The sequence below is a fragment of the Rhinatrema bivittatum genome, chromosome 14 (genome assembly GCF_901001135.1).
Source record: "Rhinatrema bivittatum chromosome 14, aRhiBiv1.1, whole genome shotgun sequence".
Lineage (NCBI taxonomy): Eukaryota > Metazoa > Chordata > Amphibia > Gymnophiona > Rhinatrematidae > Rhinatrema > Rhinatrema bivittatum.
The window spans coordinates 50152460-50173217 of NC_042628.1; the positions used below are offsets into that span (position 1 = coordinate 50152460).

Consider the following 20758-nt stretch of genomic DNA (forward strand, 5'->3'; position numbering starts at 1 on the left):
TTTTTTCAGACTCTCCCATGTATACTGCCAGCAAATTATCTCAAGGGATGGAAGCTAAAAATCTGGAAGCAGCAACCACCAAGGGTTTCACGTTCCGTCCTTTATCAAAGCAAAGCAGATGGAGGCCTGGGGGTTCCACACCTTCTTAAGTATTATGCGGCATCCCAACTCGAGGTGGTGATAGACTTTCATGATAAGGTATACACTATAAACAATGGGTTCAGCTAGAAAATGACATGGCTCACGGCTTGTCTATTAGGAAGCTCTTCTGGACAGGGGGGCGGATAAGGCTGGATGAGGATCGGATTTCACCATGCAGTGCTATCACTATACATCTTTGGAATCAATGGAGGACCTTGATAGTGGGGACCCGTAGATTTTTGTATTCCATCCCGATTAGAGGATGTGAGGGAATACAGGAAAGCGGTTTCAAGACTGGGAAGATAAGGGTTTACATTCATTGGGGCAGGTGTGGCAGAAACAAGGGGTGATGTCTTTTGAGGGTTTGAGAGATAAATACTGCCTCACAGATAGGGATCATTTTGTGTATCTTCAGTTAAAACATTTTCTTACTTCTAAAGACGTACGAGAAGATATGAACAAAGGGAAAACATTGGTTGAAAGCTATTATGACAAGGCTCACATTTTTAAAGGAGCTATATCCAAAATGTATATTGTACTTGATGGGACTACCACACACTGTAGGACATCTGAAAGCTTGGGAGTCTGATTTGGGAAACCCCTTGACAGGGCAAATGGGATGCCTGCTTTCAGGAGGTGAGACGGAGTTCTTTATCTGCTCAATTAGAGGAGCAAAGCTATAAGATGCTGTTCCGATGGTACTTAACGCCATATAAGCTACATAAAATGGGGCTTAAACAGGACAATATATGCTGGAGAAAATATGGGATGCTAGGTGATTTCTATCATATGTGGTGGACCTGCCCGTTTATTAAACAGTTATGGGAGAAGGCGGAGTTCTGGCTTCGTGACTTGCTACGAACTAATCTACACTGGACTGCAAGGGGAGCCTTGTTACATGATCCAATGGATGGAGTATCCTTACTAGGGGTATGCATTCGTTTTCGCCATATCCTGTGACTCACAGGAAAGGGTCGGACAGGTTGGCATGGATACCGGAATGCAGTGTATCAGCGCTGACATTTTGTGAAATGCACTGAATGCAGCCAATCGCGCTGTCATTCAGCTCTCTCTTAGGATTTTACTGATGAGCCAGCACTATATATACATCAACACGAGGCGTGCCACACACTTTCTTTGCAGGGTTGGTGTGGGGAGGTGGGCTTTGTGGAAAGGCTGCACAGAGAGCAATTTTGGCTAGTTAGGAAAGAGAAAAAAAGCTAATTATTCTTTCCCTGTACGTACCCGGATCAGTCCAGACTGAGGGTTGATCCTCCTTTCCAGCAGGTGGAGACAGACCAAAACTGAAAGGATATCCTATATGAGGCCAGAGCCTATCCTGTAACCCTTCTGTATTCGTCTGTCTCCAGCAGGTGCAGCAGTTCACCCTTCGGTTCTCTGCCTTAGGCTAGTCAGCCTTCTTTTTCTTAGGATCAAGCAAGTATTTATTTCTAGTCTTCTTTCTAGTCTTCTTCCTATTAAAAGAGAATTTTCTTTTAGTGTCTTTTTTTCCTTTTCTTCTGTGGGGGAGACGCCCCTTGTGCACTGCATAGCCTGAGTCCGTACCCGCTTCCTGGTGTGGGGACCGAGTCTGTCCAGGTCTCGTCTCCCCACCCCCTCTGGCTGCCGAGAGGGTTTAGAACCAGACTACTGCGATCAGTTAAAAAATAAATAAATAAAATTAATTTCAAAGTTTGAATATAAGTTACAGGTATTCCCCTACCTCTAACTTGAACCGGCAGCCAGACAGGCAGGAGTCAGCAGGTTTCCCTCCTGCTTCACTCCAGGCCTGCAGGCTGTGAGTCAAACTTTTTTTTCTCAGCTTTTTTTTTCAGAAGCGGCTCTCCTATGCCGCGGCAGGCAGCCTGCCTCTCCTGTGGGCAGCCCTCTTCGCGATTTTCCCAACAGGCCCTCTGCTCTGCTTGCCTGCCAGGTGGGGAAGATCCCTTCTCGGCAGGACAAGCAAATTTAGTCCGGGGATCAACTTCCTCCAGCATGGCCAGGCCGTTCCTGGGTCGGCAAAGCCCAGGAATGGTGGCCGTTTTGGATTTTTCAGCGGCTCCGTTTTCAGAGCTCCCTGAGGCTGGGGGGGCCAGATTTTTTTGAGATGCCCCCAGGAGGGGTTCCCCCTCCTCCCCCTCCGGAAAATCCACAGAATTCGTCCTCTTGCATAAATCATATCTAGTTAGCCTGCAGGAGAAGGACGAAAGCCCCACCTCGATTACCCCCCCCCCCCCCCCCCCGCCAAAAATCCCTCGCTCCACGCCGTTGACTGCTAGCTGCAGAGCCCCAGGGGCCGGTTAGGGTGCAGGTGGTCCCGGGGGTGCCCCCCCCCTTCCCGACCCCCCAGTGGATCCAGGGTTTCCGGACCCCGCCACTACCCCGGATCCAGAGGGTAACCTTCCTCTAGAGAGGGACGACCCCAGAGCCCTATGCTTGTTCCGCAAGGAGGAGTTGGAGCCCCTCATCCCCTTTGTCCTCCAGGAATTGGGGTTGGAGGGGCCCACTGCGGATAACCTGATGGCCTCCTTGCCCAAGGATATGGACCCGGTCCTGGGGGGTCTCAGGGTTCCGGCTACCGCTTTTCCCTTCTATCCCATGCTCAAACTCCTGATCCTATGGGAATGGGAGGCTCCCGAGGGGGCTGTCCGGGTGGGGTGCACCTTGGACAAACTCTGTCCCCTCCCGGAGGAATGCTTGGACCTTTTAAAGAATCCCTCTGTGGACTCCTATGTTTCGGTGGTCACCAAGCATACCACGATCCCAGTGGAGGGATCGGCGGTGCTCAAGGATGGACAGGATCGTAAGCTGGAAGCTCACATGAAACGCATCTTCGAAGTCTTGGCTCTTGGAGTCCGGGCGACTTCCTGCAGCAGTCTCATGCTGCGGGCAGGCCTCAGGTGGGTTCAACAATTACTCTGCACCCAGGACCTCCCGCCGGCAGAGGCGGAGCAGGCTGAGCATCTGGAAGCCGTAATCATTTACGGGGCAGATGCGCTCTACAATCTGGTTTGTGTTCAGGCGATGGCTTCGGCGGTGTCTGCTTGGAGACTCCTCTGGCTACACAATTGGTCGGCCGATCAGTCCTCCAAAGCCCGGTTAGGCACGTTGCCCTTCAAAGGTAAGCAGCTCTTTGGTGAGGACCTTGAGAAGTGTATGGACTCCTTAGCGGAAAACAAGGTCCATAAGCTCCCGGACGACCATCCTAAACCATCCCGGTCCTACACACCCTCTCATGCTCACTTCCGGGGCTAGCGTTGTTATACTCTGTGCGGGCGGGGTGGTTCCTCGAGGGGTTATTCTTCCTGATCTCAGTCTTGGTCGCAGCCCTTTCATGGGCAGCGGCCCTTTCGCGAGGGCCAGCCCGCGCGCTCCACCCCCAAGCCTGCCACACAATGAAGTTCAGCTGACTCATTCCTCGGTCCCCTCCCTAGGTGGCCGCCTCTCCCTGTTTTTTGAGGAATGGGTGAAAATCACATCGGATCAGTGGGTCCTCGACATTATCAGAGACTGGTACGCCTTCGAAATTGTCTGCGAACTTCCGGATCTTTTTCTCTTTTCTCAATGCGGGCAGTCCAAGAGGGTCGCGGTGGAACAAACCCTGACCAGACTCCTGGATCTGGGCGCGGTGGTCCCGGTCCCAGAGAGGGAGCTTGGCGCCATCCAGTATTCTATTTACTTCGTCGTTCCCAAGAAAGACAGGTCCTATCGCCCGATCCTGGACATCAAGAAGGTCAATTGGGCCCTCAAAATTCCTGATTTCCGCATGGAAACCCTGCGAGTGGTCATCGCAGCAGTTCGCCCCGGAGAGTTTCTCGCTTCACTCAATCTCGCAGAGATGTACTTCCATATTCCGATTCACCGCAACTACCAGAAGTATTTCCACTTCCATGTTCTCAACCGGGACTTCCAGTTTCGGGCGCTTCCTTTCGGTCTCGTGACCATGCCTCGCACCTTCACCAAGGTCAAGGTGGTCGAGGCGGCTCTTCTCCGGGAAAGAATCCATCCTTGTTCATCCCTACCTGGACTACTGGTTCATCAGGGCCAAGTCGACGGCTTCCTGCCAACAGGTGTGGATCGTGTATTATCTCTTCTCGCTTCCCTCGGGTGGATAGTGAACTTCTCCAAGAGCAACCTTCAGCCCTCCCAGGAGTTAGAGTTCCTGGGAGCCCACTTCGACACCCAAGTAGGCAAGGTCTTCTTACAGCGTGCGCACTCTCAAGCTGATCGAGCAAATCTAGAACCTGATTGCACTACCTTCCCCGACGGCCTGGGATTACCTGCAGGTTTTGGGATCCATGGCTTCCATCGACCTCATCCCCTGGGCTTTTTCTCATATGCGTCCGTTACAGAAAGCTTTGCTATCCCGTTGGCAACCGGTGTCGGAACAATTTCACATGGTCCTTCTGTTCTTGGACTCTACAGTCGACGACTTGCAGTGGTGGCTGACGTGCCCTCATCTCCTCCAGGGGATGCCTCTCCAAGCGCCACAGTGGATGATAGTAACCACGGATGCCAGTCTGTCGGGCTGGGGTGCTGTTTGTCTCTCTCAGTCCACGCAGGGAACCTGGTCGCAGACTTAGTCTCACTGGCACATCAATCGGTTGGAGACCATGGCGGTGCGCCTGGCCTTTCAGGAGTTCCTCCCCTGCTCCGCGGCAAGGCGGTAAGAGTCCTGTCTGACAATTCTACCACAGTGGCTTACATCAATCGCCAAGGGGGCACTCGCAGTCCCCTGGTGGCCCTGGAAGCTAGCCGTCTCTTTGCATGGGCGGAATGGCATCTGCAGTGCCTGGCGACCTCCCACATCGCGGACAAGGACAATGTTCAAGCCGATTTTCTCAGCCATCAATCACTTGATCCGGGGGAGTGGGAACTCTCAGATACGGCCAAGGCTCTGATAGTGGACAGGTGGGGTCCCCCCCCACCTAGACCTCATGGCAACCCTGCGCAACTCCAAGGCAAATCGGTTCTTTAGCCGCTGGAGGGAGCACAGCTCAGAGGGCGTGGATGCTCTGGCTCTTCCTTGGCCAGCGGACGTCCTTCTGTACGTATTTCTCCCGTGGCCTCTGGTGGGAAAAGTTCTAAGAAGAATCGAACTCCACCGGGGACCCGTGCTTCTGGTAGCACCCGAGTGGCCGCGAAGGCCGTGGTTCGCAGATCTCATCAACCTGGCGACGGACGGACCTCTCCGTCTCGGTCATCTACCTCGTCTTCGACAGGGGCCTGTATTTTTCGACCAGGCCGATCGCTTTTGTCTAGCGGCCTGGCTTTTGAACGACAAAGCCTGAGGCGTAAGGGCTATAAGGAGGAGGTCATCTCCACCTTGCTACGGGCCCAGAAACAGTCGACTTCCCTAGCCTACGTGCATATCTGGAAGGTTTTTGAGTCTGTTTGTGTGGAATCGGGTATCCCAGCGTGCTCCGCCCCGATCTCTGTGGTTCTTTCTTTTCTTCAGAAGGGTCTCTCCAAGGGCCTCTCCTTCAGTTCTCTATGCGTACAAGTCTCCGGGCTCGGCTCTCTCCTGGGTCGGGTGGAAGGTCATTCCCTAGCGGGCCACCCGGACGTGATTCGATTTCTGAGGGGCGTTAAACAGCTCCACCCCCCTTCTCGTGCCACGTGCCCATCGTGGAGTCTTAATCTGCTCCTTTAGGCTCTCTGTGTGGCTCCTTTCGAACCTCTCTGCCACACTACACTAAAAGATCTTACGCTAAAGACTGTCTTTCTGGTCTCTATCTCCTCCGCTCAGCAGATCTCCGAGATTCAAGCGGTGTCCTGTCGGGAGCCCTTCTTGCGTTTTTCCGATTCAGGGGTTTCTCTCAAGACTGTCCCTTCTTTCTTGCCAAAAGTTGTTTCCGCCTTCCATGTCAACCAGTCGGTAAAACTCCCTGCGTTATCCCCAGAGGAGATTGCGGGTACGACTGGGGGCAACCTCCGCCGACTAGATAGCGAAGCAGGACCTGTTTGACATCTCCAGTTTACCAACTAGGGTTTCGGACCATCTCTTTGTCCTTTGGAGTGGTCCCAACCAGGGTAAGCCGGCTTCTAAGATCACTATTGCGCGATGGTTGAAAGAAGCGATCTCCTCGGCCTGGATAAGTTCTTGGAGGAGAAATCCATTACCTGCTATTAAGTTCACTTAGAGAATAGCCACTGCCATTAGCAATGGTTACATGGAATAGACTTAGTTTTTGGGTACTTGCCAGGTTCTTATGGCCTGGATTGGCCACTGTTGGAAACAGGATACTGGGCTTGATGGACCCTTGGACTGACCCAGTATGGCATTTTCTTATGTTCTTATGTTCTTATCTTTGCCAAGGTCGACCAGTCCCCGAGGGCCTGAAGGCTCATTCTCTGCGCTCTCAAGCTACTTCTTGGGCGGAGAGTCAATCTGTTTCTCCGCAGAGAGTTGCAGGGCCGCCACTTGGACGTCCTTGCATACCTTTGCTCGACACTACCGTCTGGATGTGCAAGCTCCGGTCTTCGGTTCCTTTGGGCGGCAAGTGCTTCGAGCAGGACTGTCTCGGTCCCACCCAGTTTAGGGAAGCTTTGGTACATCCCACAGTCTGGACTGATCCGGGTACGTACAGGGAAAGGAAAATTAGTTCTTACCTGTTAATTTTTGTTCCTGTAGTACCACGGATCAGTCTAGATGCCCTTCCCTGTCTGTCTTTCTTTCTGTCTTCTCTAAGCTTGTTTCTTGCAGATTCGCAGATTCTAATCCTTCATTTTTGTGCAAGAATACTGAGCAATTACACCGGAAGCCTTGGTCGTTTAAACACCAAGAATATGCAAGAGTGTATAGCTATACCATGTTTATTACATTATTCTACAGTTGCTCCATTGAGCTTTATGGTTACGTGCTTGATCCTATTCTGGTTTTATTGCTTTCTGCTTTGACAATAGTTATATTGAAGGGTTACAGGATAGGCTCTGCCCTCATATAGGATATCCTTTCAGTTTTGTTCTGTCTCCACCTGCTGGAAAGGAGGCTCAACCCACAGTCTGGACTGATCCGTGGTACTACAGGAACGAAAATTAACAGGTAAGAACTAATTTTCCTTTATTTGGCTGCAGTGTCTGTGCCAGCTAGCCCTGTTTGTATTTGTTTAAAGCAGTTTATTATTTAGGTGATATGACTGAGACGCTGTGCCAGGGAGCAAAGCTGCTAGCAAGCCAAGCACCATTAGGGTATTGTGGCTGGGAGAGCTTTTTTAAACTGAGATTGTTTAATTCAAGTCACTCAGTCTCTCTGTGCACTGGGCTTCAGTGGGCAGTTTAACAGACTAAACTTTATTATTGGGACTGTCTGTGCAGTCAAGTGCTCAGTCTGCCCCTTTTGTGCTTACAAGCAAGCTGCGTGTGTGTGCACACCACACACCTTACATTAGTGCATTGCAAGGCACCGTGACAGTGGGTAGGCACTAGTCAGTGACATTAAATCCATAATGTCAGGGAAAGCTAGATGAGGTCGAGTGATTGGGACTGGCAGAGGAGGTAATTCAAAGGACACTAGTGCCTCTCCCCCCATTAAAGTTAAAAAGGCACCTGTTGCAATCTAAACTCTTTGTAGGGGCAGGCAGTTCCATCCCAAAAAAAATGAAATCTGACCATGATGCATCGTCATCGCCACCACCTGTTTCTGGCCCTGTAGTTTTGGAGGTGAGGGAAGGGGAGGTTGAGTCATGCCAGACAAAATGTTGACCCCCAAAAGCAGCAGGGGGTCAGAAGTCTCAACTAAGACTTAGCGTTGACAATGTAGCGCAATCACTGTTTGCTTCTGATTCAGATGAAGAATCATCTTGTGTGGGATTCTCATCTGAAATGGAAGAAGTAATAGGTGACAAATCTTTGGGAGGATCAGTTAGTCCTGTCTTAGCCTCCACTTCAGTGCAGCAGGGGAGAGATGAAACTGATGAGGAGGAAGAGCAGTCAGCGCAGGCACAGAGGGTGACTGAGGCCCTTGGCATTGCTTCTCAGGGTGCACCCACTACCTCAGCTCCAGTGCCACCACCCCCAAGGCTTTACAGAGGGGAGGATCACAAAAGACATCTGCGATCTGTAGCCACTTTAAAGTGACAGAAGACCCGCGTTTTGCTCGGTGTAATTAGTGTGCCAGGGATATTAGCAGAGGCAAGCAAATGGGACATCTATCTAATTTTGGCATGAACCATCATATGAAGAGGCAACTCTGACTGCTTTCCAGCCTCCCTGTCTTTTGTCAAGGATATTCTCACACTAAAGTCCCTCGGGGTTCCATGTGTAGCCAGCCTGTATCTACCCTCTGACCCATATTGAACCGCTGTTTGTTTACATGGTAACCTCCTCTGCCTCGGCCTTGACAATTCTCGTTTGTATATTCAAGTTTCATATCACCAAAATGCCAGGAAGAGTGCAGATGATAGCACATATCAAATCTTGATTCTAAAGTATAATTCATCTGTATGTACTCTCTTCTATCTGTTGCAGGGTGCCAAGCACACTTTATTAGTACTTCTTCTTAGCTTCGGAAAAGTAAAGTTCTTCAATGCCTCTGTTTCTATTAACACAACAGCTGGCATTTGGGATTTTATTTCACTTGATGAAGTCATTTTTATTAGTGTTTTACCTCCGGTCATTTCTTCCATTTTGAAATCAGCCTCTTTCTATGCGAAGCAGTACTCTTACTGCTTTCTAGCCTCCCTGTCTTTTGTCAAGGATATTCTCACACTAAAGTCCCTCGGGGTCCCATGTATAGCTAGTCTGTATCCTCTGACCCATGTTGAACCGCTGTTTAGGGGTGAACTCATTCTAAAGGGAACTCTCCCCGGGTGTAGCCTGCCTGTATCTACCCTCTGACCCATGTTGAACCACTGTTTAGGGGTGAACCCATTCTAGGTAGCCCTTTCCTGCGCAAAGGAAAGGGAACTCTCCCCGGGTGTAGCCTGCCTGTATCTACCCTCTGACCCATGTTGATCCGCTGCTCACATTCACCCTCCTCTGTCTCGGCCTTGAAAACTCTCGTTTGTATATCAGTTACGTCCACTGGATTTTAAAAGACCAGCGAGAGCTCACTGGACGCCAATGGAAACACCCTACTCTAGGGTGAACCCATTCTAGGGAGCCCTTTCCTGCTCATAGGAAAGGGAACTCTCCCCAGGGCTCTTGTTTGAATATTTGCTACCACCAAAATCGGCACCCGCGAGATGCTCCACCCCACCCAGGCATAGTTCATCATGTTTCAGGTCCTAGCACTCGTGTTAGACTCCCTGGTCCCTGTTTCAAGACGGGTCGGGTGCACAGTACGCCCACTTGACAGTCCTGCCACATGCTGAGCCTCGTCTTGTCTTGCCTCCTTGTCTTTCCCTTTTCAAACCACAGCGACCTGACTACCTCAGCTCTGCCAGCCTGTCTTGCCCCTATCAACTTTCTGCCACTCTGCCTTGTAGGGAAGTGAATCGTTTTTTGACGATTTAAAAAAATCGTCAGATATTTTTTAAATCGTCAAAAATAGAGTCGCGATACAATAGAAATTCCCCCGATTTATCGTGAAAAATCGGGGGAGGGCGGGAAAACCGGCACACCAAAACATCCCCTAAACCCAACCCGACCCTTTAAAACAAATCCTCCACCCTCCCGAACCCCCCCCCCCCCAAAATGTTTTAAATTACCTGGTGGTCCAGTGGGGGGTCCCGGCGCAATCTCCCGCTCTCGGGCCATGGGCGCCATTTTGGCTGCCACTAATATAAATGGCGCCCATGGCCCGATTAAAAAAAACAAAAAACCCATCTGACCCTTTAAAATTACCCCCTTAGCCTCCCCCACTCTCCCGATTCCCCCCCCCCCAAACTTTTTACACATACCTGGTGGTCCAGGGGGGCCGCGGGTAGCGATCTCCCGTTCCCACGCTATCAGCTGCGCAAAAGGAATGGCGCCGATGGCCCTTTGCCCTTACCATGTGACAGGGCAAAGGTAGCGCCGGCGCCATTTTGAATACTGGCAATACGGCCGGAGTGCAGGAGGTCGCTTCCGGACTCCCGCTGGACTTTTGGCAAGTCTTGTGGGAGTCAGGAGGCCCCCCAAGTTGGCCAAAAGTCCCTGGGGGTCCGGGAGCGATCTTCTGCACTCCGGCTGTATTGCCAATATTCAAAATGGCGCCGGCGCTACCTTTGCCCTGTCACATAAGGGCAAAGGGCCATCAGCGCCATTTTTTTAGCGCAACTGATAGCGTGGGAACGGGAGAGCGCTACCCACAGCCCCCCTAGACCACCAGGTATGTGTAAAAAGTTTTGGGGGGGGGGGGTCGGGAGAGTGGGGGAGGCTAAGGGGGTAATTTTAAAGGGTCGGGTGGGGTTTTTTTTTTATCGGCGCGGGCCTCATTAGTGATATGAATTGGAATCTGAACCGATTCCAATTCACATCTCGTAACGATCAGATTTCCCCTCCACCCCCCCCCCCCCCCAGCCGAACCCGATCGTTAAAACGATCGGGCACACGATTCACATCCCTACTGCCTTGCTGCCAATCACCAGATGACTCACTCAACTCCTTGTGGTGTTCTTGCCACTATCATGGTTCCTCAGTGTGTTGGTGCTAGTCTTTCTGCTTGCTATGTTCCCCCTTCATTGTGCTGTAGGATGTTGATGCCACTTGTCTTGCTGCTTTGCCTGTCGTGCTGCCTGCAAGGATTCATGCATCTGTTATTGGTGCTCTCTTTTGAAGCTGTGGTGTGTTTTTGACACTCTTGCTGCTGCTTTGTGCCTCTGTTAAAGCAGTCTTGCCACTTCTGGTACCCCTTTGCACCTTTATAATGCCTTAGGCTATTCATGCCACTTTGCCACAGTCTAAGTACCTTGGAGCTCTTTTGTTGTTCTGATGATTGCTCCCCAGAAGTTTCATCAAAATTGATAATAAAACCCCAATTCTGCAGCCAAAAATAGGCTGCAAATCCTTCCCCCATTGACTTTAATGGGAACCGGAAATTGAATGCACGTATCAACGTATCAGGCGGCATACGGACGAATGCAACGAATATGCCCCACGACGAATACGTATCCCGAATGGAATGAATACTTTCTGGCTGCACATCCCTAATCCTTACTACAACAACCTCTCATCAGCGTGGTAGCTCTGGTAGTGAGGGGGTGATCGCGAAACATTGGGAAGAGGCTTGAGCGCCCTCTTTGATGTCGGTGCCCCAGAGACTGAAATGGACTCATTATGTGGAATATCTCACTGCATTACAGAGAGATAACATGAGACGCTTTAACAGTATCTGGCATATCTTTCAACTATGGATTGCCTCTGATGATAGTTCAATCGATAAACCAGAGTTAGGGGGGACGAGGGGACTAAAAGATAAACTGCTCTTCTATATGTATAAAGGACTAAAATGTTCTATTGTTCAGACATCTGTTGTATTTTAAATTCAGTTCATGAACATATACTGTGAACGTATTAGTTATTCTATGTTTGCTCTTTTGTTATCACTCAATAAACAGATAATTACAACAACAAAAAAACCCCACATAACTAACAAGATAAAGGAAGGATATCACAAACTACTTACACTCAGACATCTTAAGCCCTTCCTTGATCAGGATGATTTCAGAACAGTCCTGCAACTATTCATCTTCTCCAACCTAGATTACTGCAATACCCTACTACTTGGCCTACCACTCGCTACCATCCATCCGCTCCAAATCCTACAGAACATAGCCGCCAGCATTCTAACAGGAACAAAACATGAGCACATTACCCCAACTCTCATCTCACTACACTGGCTCCCAATAAAATACCGAATAGACTACAAAGTATTAACAATTCTGAATAAACTAATCATAGGACATCAAACCAACTGGCTAAGTAAATATATCGAAATCCACACTCCAAAATGGAACTTGCGCTCAATGAATAAAGGCCTCCTCAAAATCCCTCACACCAGAACCACACAACCCGTGAGAGAGCCATATCCATCACCTGCCCCACACTATGGAACTCATTACCAATTGAAATAAGAAATCAACCAAACAATAAAACCTTCAAAAAAGAGCTGAAAACCTGGCTTTTCACCAGAGCCTACTCAAACTCACCCAATCAACCACACTACCAGACACCCATGCAACCCAACATCATGAAGAAATCTCCATCTCTCAACCAACAAAATAACTTCCACCATTTGAATCTCTAAGACACTGCGCAACTAACCTCATATCGTATATCTAACAACCTCTTAAGTATAGCTTGAACCCTGAAACCTTGTTGTTACTGACCTAACTGTATAACTCATCCAAGTTATATACCTACCTTTCTACCTTACTCATTAACCCCATCCTATGCCTTAGAACAGGGGTCGGGAACCTTTATGGCTGAGAGAGCCATGAACGCCACATATTTTAAAATGTAATTCCGTGAGAGCCATACAAGACCTACCAAATTAATTTACTACAACCCCCTACTCTCCTGACGCCCCCCAAGCCCTGCCAAATTAATTTACTACAACCCCCCACCCTCCTAACCCCCCCCCCCCCAAGACCTCCCAAAAGTCCCTGGTGGTCCAGCGGGGGTCCAGGTCTCGCAGACAAACCTTTTAATAAAAAAGTAAAAATCTAACACAACCCCCCAAGACCTCCAAAATTAATTTACTACAACCCTCCTACCCCCCCCCCCCCCCAAAGGGCCGTCGACGCCATTTTGATTACTGGCAGTCGACAGCCCTTTGCCCTTACTATGTCACAGGGGCTACCGCCACCATTGGTCGACCCCAGTGACATAGTGAGGGCAAAGGGCCGTCGGCGCCATTTTGACTACTGGCAGCCGACAGCCCAAGTCCAGGAGATTGCTTCCGGACCGCTCCTGGACCCCCGCTGGACCTCCAGGGACTTTTGGCAGGTCTTGGGGGGGGGGGATCAGGAGGGTGGGGGGTTGTAGTAAATTAATTTTGGAGGTCTTGGGGGGGCGTCAGGAGCGTGGGGGGTTTTGTTAAGATTTTTACTTTTTTGTTAAAGATTTGTCTGCGAGCCAGATGCAGCCATCAAAAGAGCCACATCTGGCTCGGGAGCCATAGGTTCCCTACCCCTGCCTTAGAACATGTTGTATGTAATAACTAACACACAAATCCAGAAACTGTAATTCAACTTCAAGACAATATGCTGTGTTGATGTTTATCTAACCTTCTTTTCATGATCACTGTAAACTGTTCTGATGGCGAAACCGAATGACAGTATACAAAACACATTAAATATTTATAAACTACCCTGACTTTTTACTTTGATTCTAAGAATCTGATTGGTTGAAATGTATGGTGTTAACTCTTCTCTTTTACTAACTCAAAATTTTGAAGTTTATGGTCTTGTTTTGAAATAATACAACAATTAAACCACAGGAAATGCATTTTAGTTTACCCCAGCAATAATCTCTGGACAAGGTAGTTACAAATACTTGGGATCCTTTGCTTCACTTCAGGATTTCATGTCCCCAAATGGTGCTTTAGCTGACCAAAATGTCCAGTTTAGATGGAAAGTAACTAGGGTCTTATTGTTTCATCTTCAGATCTTGCTAACAGAAGTTTCTGTTTACAGCAAATGGCCCGGTCCAAGTTTCCACTGGACTTCTTGCTGCAGCTCTATGGTTTTCTGCAAGAATCATTCGCTCCTAGAAGTGCCTGGTATGAAGACAGGACTGGTAACTATCTTTTTTTTTTTTTCAAGATAATTTTTATTCCATGACAAGGCATAAGCAAGTATACAGAATGTCAAAGCTAAACAATGCATATAATAACTAGGCAATAACATAGTCACAGGCAGTTTTTCATCTTTAAAACAACCCTTGCATGCCATCCCATTAAGATGCTTAATGTCAGGATTCAAAAACTGCCTGTAATGCCAGCAAAAACACAGAGAACATAAACCTAGTAGGCTAAATTCAACCTTTACAGAGAGAAATTGGTTATACGTTTCACATGTCACATTATTTCATTCTGCATGAAGAGAGCTCCCCACCATTCCCTAAGCAGGGTGTAACTAGATTAAAGGAATAAGCTGAATTTTACAATCCCAAAAATAAATAATAAAAGTAAAAACTAGAGAGAAAAATTGAAGAAAGCAAAGCAAAATGAAAAACAAAAGCAAAACCTTTTGAGATGGCTGTTAATTGAATATGTTCTGTCTAAACAGTCAGTATGAGTCATGAGATTATAAGGCAGTAGCCTGACAACAAAAATGTTAAGAAGAAGATGGAGCCATAAAAACTTGGTACCTCCTTCGGCTCCCTATTGCAACAAAGAATAATCCATCTGTTATGCAGAAAGTAAATATATTCCTTGATCAGGTAACAAATACTAGCACATTGTAAGAGAGCAGACATCATACTGAGCAAAAGACTGAAGTTCCAGTTTCATCACTAAAAGGGAACTATCAGCACAGAAAAGCACAAAAAAAGTCATTGCTTATATGTAGCAATCCGTCCCAGAGACTCCATACAGCTCCCATTAAAGTGCTGGGCATATAATATCCTCAAAAAAATGATAATCTGGACCATTTCTCAAAACTCAAAGCTGATGGCAGAGAGAAAAAACAAAAAAAAATAAAAGCTTAATTTGGTTTTCCAACATTTCCAATTTATCTACTTGTATTTTTTCTGATCTTAGTAAATTAGCTTGAACTTTTTCCAACTCAAAAATTTTCCCTTCTAATACATGTGTCGTTTTATCTAGTTCTTCTATTTTACTTTGCATTTCCACATTCTTATTCAAAACATTATGAACCTCAGATGTTAATTTGTTTATGGATGTTTGCATAGAATTTTTATTTATTTATTTTATTTATTTAGAAACTTTTATATACCGATGAACGTTGGGAACATCTCATCGGTTCACAATAAACGCAATGCAGCTAAAAGAGCTTTACAGTAAAACAGAGTGTTTTGGTACCCGGCTGCGCTTACCCTCGGCCAGGCCCCCCACCTCGATCACGCTGCCGGCACAGGGTCCCTCTCATTGCGGCCAGCCATACACGGTTCATGGTGCGACTGCCTCCAGATGTCGGGGAAGGCGCTGCAAACTCCGCCTCTTAAAGGGGCCGCGGTGCGAAGACCAGGCCGGCCCCAGAAGATGACATCATCAGCCAGGGAGATTTAAACCTCTCCCTGAAGACAGGAAGACCCCTTTGCAACAAGGTTCCAGTGGTTGCCTGCTTGATTCTTCTGGATTCCCTGTCTTCTGGCTTGACTTGGATTGGACTTGGATTTGTTTGCCCGCGGCCTGCCCCCGATCTGTGGCTTGGATTCTCTGTCTTCTGGTTTGACTTGGACTGGATTGGACTTTGTTGTCCTCCGCCTGCCTCGGATCCTTTGCCTGGAATTTGGACTTTGTTGCTCGCCGCCTACTTCGGACCCTTTGCCTGGAATTTGGATTTTGTTGCTCGCCGCCTGCCTCGGACCCTTTGCCTGGAATTGGACTTTGCTTGATCGCTGCCCGCCTCGGACCCTTTGCCTGGACTTGATTATCGTCTCTCCTGTCCCTGCTCCTTAGGGATCCCCAGACGTTGCTGATCCATCCCCGCTGTGTAGGCCTTGTCAGTTAGGTGGACCTTCTCATAGCTGTGCTGTGGTACATTCCACCTTCCGGAGATGAGTGCACCTGGGCACTGCTGGTGGGTATCATCCCTCGTCCCGGACCAAGGATCCACTAACATAACACCGAGAACAATGCACATAAGATTAAATAACAGAGAACTAAGGGTCATAAGGTACAAGGATAAAACTGAACAATTAGAAAATATGTGGCAAAAAAATATAACTAATTACAGGAGGAATGTCATAAAAGTCAAAGGTGAATAGGCGTTAGAGGGGGGAAGAGGGCTGTTAGGAGTACTAAATTTTCCAAAGATAAAATTGGCATCTCCAACAGGTTTATTTAAAAGTTACCTAATCAATATATTACAATTTTCAGAGAATGCATTACCTGCTATCTCAAGATTATATTATGTCCCCCAATCACAGCAAACAGAAAGGCAAGGTCAGGGAATTCACCCTGATGTTGATGTAAATCTAAACCTTACTGAATTTCTAGAGAGATCATTTGAAATGATTATAGAAAATAGAGCCACCTTAATAGGGCAGTTTACTTTCCTAACAGAAAGAGATTCTGTACTCAGAATGTTCTTTAGAAATAAGAACTTAAATTTTTATTGTCAATATATCAGGATATTTCCTGATATAACCCGAAGTACACAATTGAGGAGAAAGAAATGTCTATGAGACAAGAAGTGATAGATAGAGGGGCTAAATTTCTTTTTAAGATTCCCCTGTCATTGCCTGATTATACATCACGAATCCAAATACTTGTTTAATTTACCGGAACAACTTAGATCCTATTTGGAATCCCATTCCTAGAAACTCCATTGTTACTGGTATAATGATGGTGTTACAGTGCATTATAAAATTTAATTGATGGTAATTTCTTCTTTTGAACTGCTTCATTTGAATGTTGTTACCCTATTTTTGGACTCCTTTCTTTTCCTATGATATACATTGGTTAATAGAAATGCAGAACAATAGTTTGTACTTTAAAAATTACTGTCTAATGATGATGCTTTTCTTTATTGATTCTGTAAGATTTGACCTTGTTACGTAGTTAAAAGTAATAAAAAGAAAATAAATTAAAAAGAAAAGAAAAGCTGCAAGTGTAAGCCCCAGAACCAGCATAAAACCGTAAAAGAGATGTGTTCATTGCCAATCCATGTTCCATATGAGTAGCCAATGCGAACTATAAAGCTGTCCTACCTTATTTTAACAGCAGAAACTCCTTCAATATAATCTTAGTAAATACTTTAGCGTTTCCAGAAGGCCTACCACTCTCCAGCACCTTTGCTGCCAGTAACTCCCGCCACAAAAGCTCTCATGGCTTCCGGTGAGGTAAAGAATACGCTTCCTCCCTGATGGAAAAAACTTTTAGTTTCACAGGAAAGAGCAATGCGAACCGCAGCCCATTTTTATACAGCTCGGTGCACACTGGCACCATGATCCTCCTTTCGGCCACAACACGTGGCAAGTAATCACGAAAAATCAACAACTTTCCTCCCTTGTACTCTAGTGCCTTCACTTTGCGGTAAGCTCTCCAAAGATCTACCTTGTGCACCCAGTTGAGGATCCTGGCAATCACTGGACTCTGCTTATGTGTCTCCTAATGCCAATCCTGTGAGTGAGCTCGCAACGCAAAGCTCCGTTTTTAGTTGAAAGCCCAGTTTATCCGGCAGCCATTTTTTACAGCAAATCTGGAAGATCCTCATCCTTCACTGACTCAGGAACTCCCAAGATATGAATATTGTTCCTCCTATTTTCTAGGTCCTCAACTTTTTCACCTAGAGAGTGGGCAATTTGTTGTAGTTCTAGTATTTTCCGGTTTGTCTGCTTCATCTCTGATTCCTGTATCACAACCGGTTATTCCACCTCGTCCAGGATTCTTGTGTGAAATTCAAAGCTCTCCTTTAGCTCCTCAATCGCAGACTGTAATTTATTAAGACAATCATCTAGTGCCGCTGACACACTTTTTGAAATTTGTTGCAGCATATCATCGGCAAGAACTGCCACCAGTTTGTTATTCTCATGATCTGCTGTCTTTGGTTTATCCCCAGTGCTTCATGGGGTTTTGCCAGTCACACAGCTGACACATCTGACTTTTTCCTGTTTGCTTTCTTATTTTTTTATAGCTCAGACTTAGAAATCGCAACTTAATTTTAAATATTTGTGGAACGCTGCAGAAGCGGCAAACCCCATGCGTCCGGCACCCCTGCTGCATTACCGGAAGTCCCGGCAACTATCTTTCTAAGTCAGGCAGTTGATCTATACACTACCCCCAACTTCTTATTTCTTCCACCACGCCAGTTTCTGACCTCAACCCACAATGTTACAAGTTATATTTAGTAGTGTAACAGGATTGCAACTTTATTTTTTCTCCTAGGACAAGCAGGATGGTAGTCCTCTTCAGTCTCGTTTTTTTCGGCGAAGCAGTCGCCTCATGGTTCTCGGAGCTCTCCAAAGTTTTCAAAATTGTTCTCTTCATCAAGGATTTCTCCTCCGTTTTTCCTTTGCGCGGGGACCCTCTTCGCGGTCAGTTCCCCGGTGTCTTGGTAGGTGTTCCTCCCATTTCTTGGGGTCGATCCCCAAGCCTATCGCTTCCCTAAGGCTGATGGCCATCGACTGCTTGCCAATTTATTTTCATGGCGGTGTCTGGTTTTCATAAATGTCCCCAGTGCCAGCGGGCCATGTCTTCATGGATCCGCACGAGGTTTGTATCTTTTGCCTAGAGGCTTCCCATGACATCCACAGGTGCCCCGACTGTGCTCAGATGACCTCCAAGGAACGTCGCTCCCAGCTGGACAAGATGAAGCAGCTTTTTGGCACCAAAAGGTCAACTCCATTGTCTCTGGCATCGGGGACCTCGACATTGAAGGGTCGTCGTGACCCCTCCAATTCGGCATCGCCCTCTATGTCCCATCCGATCCCTCCTCGTGAAGAGAAGGGCTCGGGACCGGCCCTCTCCATCATCTGACTGTTCCAAGGCACCTGGAACATCGGCTTCCTCGGCACTGGAGAAGGACCGGGCCAAGCACCGAGGGAAACATTGACACTGACAATTGTCATCACACAGCTGATGAGACCCCCTTGTGAAGAGGCCCCAACCTCTCCCAAGCCTAGGAATCCCAGGCATTCTCCACCAAGTGCGGTGCTGGGCACCGAGCCTCCTCTGCCCCCTAAGGAGGTTCTGGTGACACCTTGTCCTCCTCCTCCTCCATCGTCTGCGTTCTCATTGCCGGACTTTCAGGAGGAGTTGGACCACAGGGTGCAACAGGCGGTGCTTCGAGCCCTCCAGAGTATTGAACCACCCCCCGGTGCCATACTGGTGCCGGAGCCAGCGTCTGCACTGCTAGCATCCCTGCTGGAGCGTCTTAATGTCCTGTTGGGCGTTCTACAGATGCAACCAGTGCCCAGGGCTCCTTCGGACCCCCATCAGCCACCAAAGTCCCCCTCCTGAGCGATACTGATTATTGGATCCTCCGAGGTGGAAGATATGCAACTGTGCCCGAGGCCCTCGAAGGTGCCTGCACTCCTGAGCCTATTCCCGGGCCATCAGGAGTCCCAAGGCTGTCTGTTCCCTTGGGTCCCTCAGTGCCTCCAGCACCTTCAATGCCCCCAGTGCCATCGATGCGCTTGAGGCCCCTGGCACCAAGGTTGCCGAGACAACCCTCGATGCCACTACCACTAGGCATAGGTGCTGGCCTCGCTCGCTGTCCCCCTGTGGATGTTAGGAGGATGTACCATACGATCCCTGGGGTGATGATTCATCAGCATCCTCTTCCGATGACTCTGGCGACTTGCCTTCCGAGCCCTCTCCGCCAGATGAGAGACATCTCTCTCCCCCAGAAGACCTCTCCTTCGTGGGCTTTCTCCGGGCTATGGCGAAGGCCATTCCTTTCCAACTCCTCATGGAGGAGGACGTCCTCCACAAAATTCTGGAAGTTCTCCAGTTTGTGGATGTTCCGAAGGAGGTAGTAGCCATCCCAATCCATGAAATTCTTTTATAACTTCTCTTCCAGATGTGGGAACACCTGGGCTCTGTCCTACCGGTCAACCAGAAGACAGATGCACTTTATCTGGTGCAACAGGCACTTGGCTTTTAAAAATGCCAGCTCCCCCACCAGTCTGTGGTTGTGGATTCTGCTTTAAAAAAGGCCAAGAGATCTCGTACCCATTCTTCCACCCCTCCAGGCAGAGAGCATAGGGCTTTGGATGCCCTTGGTAGGAGGGTCTTCCAAGGGGCGATGATGATTGCCCCTATCGCCTCCTACCAGTTGTACATGGCTCAATACAGCAGAAACTTGTAGAAACAAATTCAAGAGTTGGCAGAGCATTTATCTCAACAGCAGCAGGATGCGCTGGAGGCAATAGTACAAAAGGGCCTGGAGGGGGTGGAAATATGAGGTGAGATCAACTTACAATGTCTTTGAGATGGTGGCCAGGGTATCGGCTGCAGGCATTAGCGCCCAGTGCATGGCCTGGCTCCGAGCCTCTGACCTTCGTCCAGAGGTCCAGGAAAAACTGGCGGACCTTCCCTGTACCAGATCTCTTCGGGGACAAGGTCAGAGATGCAGTTGCTCAGCTCAGGGACCATCATGAGACAGCAGCTTTCAGCCAGTACCTCGGACCCATTGTCTGTGCACAAGTCTCTGCATCACGGACCTCGCAAGTCCTTCTACCGCCAGAGGAGATACTACCCTCTGGCTTCCTGCGCCAGGGCACCACGCTGTGTGACCAGGGGCCAGCCTCATCAACAGCATGCTCCCAGGCCCCAGTCAGCCCCACAGCCCATTCCAGCTGTGGGCTTTTGACGGGTGATGAGAGAGTGGGTGCCAACTTGCGGTACCCATGGACTCCTACCCACCAGTCGGGGGCCGGCTGTGTCTGTTCACAGACCACTGTCCCCCTATTACCACTGACTGCTGGGTCTGGCCATCATACAACACGGTTACCGCCTGAATTTCAGACAGTCCCGATGGATTCTCTGCCACCGTCAATGTGGGACATGTCGGGGCATCAGGAAACTCTCGAGCTAGAGCTCTTGGCCTTGTTAAAGGCTGGA

At 48.4% G+C, this 20758-nt stretch overlaps 1 protein-coding gene and 1 long non-coding RNA gene across 9 annotated transcripts in view; both read left to right on the forward strand.

The window, feature by feature from the left end:
- LOC115075846 (carcinoembryonic antigen-related cell adhesion molecule 3-like) overlaps positions 1-20758 on the forward strand; it is a 570763-nt gene that overhangs the window by 289434 nt on the left and 260571 nt on the right. The window lies entirely within an intron of this gene.
- The window catches only part of LOC115075848, a 52765-nt gene that overhangs the window by 4483 nt on the left and 27524 nt on the right, over positions 1-20758 (forward strand). For 2 of the 3 annotated variants that reach the window (XR_003852628.1, XR_003852626.1), the window contains exons 2-3: positions 10-198; positions 13701-13803. This is a non-coding gene — a long non-coding RNA (uncharacterized LOC115075848). Of the gene's footprint in view, positions 1-9; positions 199-13700; positions 13804-14949; positions 19162-20758 lie in introns of those variants that run through there. The other variant, XR_003852627.1, reaches the window with a different exon arrangement.